The 5,626-nt window shown below is 36.2% G+C and overlaps 1 pseudogene; it reads right to left on the bottom strand.

Annotated features, from left to right (window-relative positions):
* LOC122076374 overlaps positions 1 to 4,266 on the bottom strand; it is a 4,569-nt pseudogene extending 303 nt beyond the window's left edge.
* Between the last annotated feature and the right edge of the window lie 1,360 nt (positions 4,267 to 5,626).

Below are 5,626 nucleotides of genomic sequence, written 5' to 3'. Positions count from 1 at the left end.
GGGGGGGGGGGAAGACTTGCTAAGTCCTCCCTTTTTTCTTTTTTTTTTTGGACTTCTTAGGGCTTCTATGGACCACCTTAGGGCTAGTCACCCTTGGGACATGGGTTTCAAGGCAAAGGGGGATTTTCAAGGCAATAGGGAGTTCCTTGGGAAGAGTGGAGTGTGTTTGAATGCCTTGAGGGGTCCTATTTATAGGGGATCTTAGGGCCAAAATTGTAAGAAAAAAAGAAAATTTCAAGTTGGCGGCGTTGCCAACATTGGCTACGCTGCCCAAGCCTGGGCGGCTTACCAAATTCATTTGGCAACACTGCCAACTTTTGGGCAGCTTAACCAATTTCAAGCCATTTCTGAGGGACTCCAAGGCTTATCCAGACGTTCAATTTTTGCGTATGATATCTTGAAAATTGTCTACCTTTAAATAAGGGTGTACCCAGTGCACAAGGCACCTACAACTATGGGGTCTCAGGAGGGTCATAAATGTACATAGCCCTACCCCAACTTCACAGAGAGGCTGTTTTTCTACTCAAACCCACCACTACTAGGTCATAATGGAGCAATCTTACTGTTACACCTAAGTCCTCTGTCAAGGTGGATATTTTTTAAAGGTGGAATTTTTCACATTTGAAACACCAAAGTCAACTGGGAAGCCAATGTACTTACGTGGTCCATCACTATAAGAGATCTTAAAAACTTGAGAAAACCACATTTTGAAGAGAAGGGCAATATTCAGGCTGCATGTGATAGAGAACTTCCTCATATTGATTGCTTGACCACTTACTTGACAATATATATCCAGGCATTCCTTCAAAGAAGAATCCTCTTGAAGCTTCAATTTTTAGAACAATAAGCAGTCATCTGCAAATAGCAAGTAAGAGAAACAATCCTATTCCGAACTTTAATATCATGAATAATGCATAAGACTCAACATTAAAGAAGATATGACTCAACCCCCGAGAAAATAAAATGAACAAAGAAGGGGATAGTGGATTCCCTTCTTATATCACTAGAGTTGATGAAATTGTAGCACAATCAACGCCATTGATTAGGAGTCTATATGATACATAGGTCGTACATGATGTAATCATGCCTACTTATTGTTAACTTAACCTGAGCAAAATATGTTCAATGAATCGCCATCCCTTACGATCATAAGTCATCCACATATCAAGTTTTATTGCAAAAAATTTCTGCTCACTACAAAAAAAGTGGTCTATGACAGCATTTTTAAATGCCGCCGTAGAGTGTGCAAATGCATCTATATGTCTATGGCGGCGTTTATAAAAAACGCTGCCCAAACACCACTATATCCACCGCTGCAAAAGAATTACGGCGTATTTTGAAAACGCCGTCGTAAAATCTCTTTAGCGGCATTTATTTATAAATGCCACTAAAATATAATGTACGACGGTGTTTATCATGACGCCACTATCATGTTACATCCTCCTTTATAAGAAGGCATTCCAACGTTGTTAACTAATAAACGCAGGTGCATATAGTGGTGTTTATTACTAAAGGCCATGAAATATAATATATATATATATTTTTAATAAATGAACATATAGTGGCGTGTGTTAGTAAACAGCTAAACGCCACTATAAGAAGTGTTTTTTTATTTTAAAACAAAAGACCTATAGTGGCATTTATTAGTAAACGCCGCTAAATGTTTTTTTTTTCTTTTAATTACATATTATTGTTTATTTATCTCATTATGTAACCTGTTGAAGCAAATGCTTACATTCTTTGTTCTCATCCTGGATATCATAAAAAAAATTGATAGATTTTCACAAGACAATACACAAGAATCTGATAAATGGCTATCCATTCCATACAAAAGTTCAATTGGAACAAAATAAACCATATTGTCAACATGGAGACAAAAAAATCCCATATCCACGATAACATAGTAACATAATAATTTTTTCAAAATAAAAGTTCACAAGACATGGTTACTATGTCAATCCTCAAGTCGATAAGTAGAAGATAAAATCCATGCAAGTACTTGGAAAAATAAAAAATACCAGTCAAGTTCTTGTTAAAGATATATAAAAGTTCCATACATTTCACAAGTAGGTTTCTATTTTTTAGTTTTGTTACATAAGGATGTTACCATCCTTATCAGATTACACAGTTAATATAATTTATCTTGTGAAAGTGTGTGACTTGTGAGCTCATCTCCCATACCCTCCTCATTTTTCTCTTCTTTTTTATTCATTTTAGCGTTCAAAGTACTATTCACAATCCTAGAAAAAAAAAAAGTAATAATTCCATATGTTGTTGAAAATTCCAAGTTCATGATAAATGTTGAAGAATCCCAAGGTTTGGGACTATTCCAGCTTACATCTATTAAAAGACTTTTTGGTGTTTTTACTTTGTTAGTCTTAAATCTATTAAATTACATAGGTTTAAAAGCAAGTTGATGGCAGCAAAAACTTTTGCAGGTAAACATTACATATATTTAAGTGCATTGTGAAATCCAAAAAATGAGGATGGAAATGAAACATATGGGTTTTCAAAACTTACTTTTTTGAAAGGGGCAAAGTTGGATGTTCACGCGAAGCTTTTACAATCTGTGAATAATGAGCAAACTCTCGACTAATATGTATCTTCCACTGGCTGAAGGAGTCTCAAATGCTAGAATATGAGCATCAGCAACATCTTTGACATTAACCCATTCATATGTTTCATTGGCAAATGTTTGTGCTCCTGCAGTAAATTAAACATTGGCACTAATGTCACAAGAATAACATTTTTCAATATAAAATATATAGTTGCTAGACGACTTACTTTTTTGAAAAAAAAAAAAAAAACACTTTTGGAAACATGTTATCTTGAAAAAGGTTGCAAATCTGATTCTATACAACATTCTACTAAATGTTATGGAATTAGTTTGAAACTTCCAATGTCAAATAATAGACTTTCTGCTACCCACCTAAGACTACGAGTGCAAACATAGTTGCAAAGACATACTACAGAAACCAAAGATACTAATTATACTGGTTTTACTGATTATCACAATGTCTTTATCTATTACAACTTGTCATGTGGCAAACATTAGTGGCTCCATGTGATAGACGACCCCACAACTATCTAACTTGTTAAGTTTCGGTCCCAAACAAGTAGGGAACTGTCTTTGTAAAATCCCCAAAATGAAGACTCTTGGATTATCTATGTTAAACTTTACAAGAGGCTTTGGATAACCCGCATAATACATTCTCATTCATGCCTATAACCAATTATTTGGGATGTATTGGAGGAGAGGGATATAGGAGAGAGAAAAAAGGCTTTTGATTTGGGGGTGGGGGAAGAGAAAAAAGAACTTCAATGATAGGTTAGCATACCATTTATTAAGTTCCAAATTGCTTCAGCGCTGGTGTTAAGGGTTGGCTGTAAAAGAGGACCTATCACCATTGCTGGATTTATTGTAGCCATGTCCATCCCTTTCTCTTTTGCAAATTTTGAGGCAGCTTCCCCAACCAAGGTCTTTGAAAGTTCATACCAAAGCTATATGAGGAAAAAATCTCATTAGACATATTGGACCAGTAAATAAGTAATTTGCAAGGTAAATTTTTATTTTTAGTTAAAAAACATAAAGAACTTATTGCAAAAAAAATAAATTTGTGACAGAAAATATCAAAAGCAAAGGTAAGACATTATATGTAGCCAACTCCAAGACCTCAAGGGCCTATACAAGACTGCACAAATATACACACCTTAGACTCCTTGCAAAGCTATTTGGATCTAAAAATTAACCAAGTCTCACCAATAACCACATCTGGCATCCGAGGTTTTCTATTAAATAAAACTTCAGTTAAAGAGGATCTCACCACCACTCTTTTAACAAATGTATTTTTTGCACAGGATCCAAGAACATTAAGAGTTCCCTTTAATGAAAAAGGAAACACAAAAAGTTCATAAACATCACACTTTTATGGATACAAGAGACAGAGTAAACAATATTAACTATGAGTAAAAGCATATAATCATGCAGAACAAAGCCTAGGGAAAAGGGATGTGGGGAAGAAGTCCAGTGGAGTACCTTAGGAAAAAGTTCTTTATTCAGTTGCAGTATACAAAATAGCATTAAAGCAAGTAAAGCTCTGAAGATTCATAGCTAAGTAAAGTTATAAAATGCAAATAGCAGTTAAAACAATTTCAGTGACTGTAAAAGGAATGAACCTGTGGATCCTTGGTTGCATAAGAAAAGAGGGATGCTGTATGAAAAACACCTCCACATCCATCAACTACAAAATCAAATGAAGAGATGGTTTATCATTAAAAATACAAGCACTTATAATACAGATACAATAAGAAGGGCAATACATCAAGGGCCAATCCATTGGTCCTCTGAATGGAGACATTGACAAGAATCTGCAAATTTATTTTCCCCACTAATTTGGAACTGATTCTGAAACATCAATAGGCACAGATTTCTTCAGACAAAAAACAATTTTTCAAGTACAAGATAATAAGCAATATCTGAGATCACAAAAATTTGACAAAGTAACCATCAAGGATAGAATGGAATGTGGCATATAGTTTTATCCGCTGGCACATGATACAAATCATATAAAGCAAAGCTTCATATATCAAGTCCCTGATTTATTTCAATCTTGATCGGCCAATCCATTTCACAGAATTTTAAAGAAAGCAAGACTCTTAATCCTAGAAGCAACTAGGGTAGGATCAACCTGGACTGATACTAATCCAATCTGGCCGATCTGTGACGGAATTCATGGACCTCGATTCCTCACTCTTTGATATAAAGCATTCCAAAATTCATAGAAATATTACAAACAATGCAGATAAAAAATATCAATGGGTCATATCTGGCTCTTTTTCTTGGCCATTAATCCAGCACACTGCATGGTAGTCCTCCTTTCCCTTGAGCAACATATTTCTCCTCCATAATTTGTTTTAATGAAGATATCTTCTGGGGTTAACAACTGTCTTACCAGATTGGAAAGAAGAAGGCATTAAACACATAACATTTTCAACAGGATAATGACATAATTCAGGTGAAGGAAATCATAGAAAGAGAGAAGAATCTGCAGAAATAAGCAAAAAGAGAAGATGTATTATACATACCCGAGGACTATAAGTGTCACACCCCGTTCACACTGAACCGGAGCGGTGCCCGAGTTAACACCGGTTAACCCAAACCTGCCAGGATCATCAGATACTGTATTCCACCACAGCATATGCACACTAACATAAGTTCATCAGATCAGCGGAACACTAAGTTTTACCTGTGAATAACTCCCATATACTTGATACCCGAATTGTGATACAATAATTATATACATTTGGGCCCGAAGGCATGATATATACACAAAAAGAATAAAATTCAAATATCAAATATATACAGGAAATCATCAAAAACCATCAGAGTACACAGCTCGGCTCGGTTTCAAGGCTGGAGCTCAGCTATGCATCAGGGTTGTGCCCAGCTCGGCATCATATAGAAGAGCTCAGCTCGGCCTCAGAAGTGGAGCTCAGCACGGCCTCAGAACTGCTGTCCCGCAGCACAGCTCTCGCACGAGCAGTCTACGCCGTGCTCAAACTCCTCAGGGGTCCACCAGTCCTCTTCAGGAAACTCGACTGTGGGACTACCCCATGCTCCTCAGAT

This window comes from Macadamia integrifolia, chromosome 4, assembly GCF_013358625.1.
Source record: "Macadamia integrifolia cultivar HAES 741 chromosome 4, SCU_Mint_v3, whole genome shotgun sequence".
Classification (NCBI taxonomy): Eukaryota; Viridiplantae; Streptophyta; class Magnoliopsida; order Proteales; family Proteaceae; genus Macadamia; species Macadamia integrifolia.
This window is presented reverse-complemented; position numbering and strand designations above follow the sequence as displayed.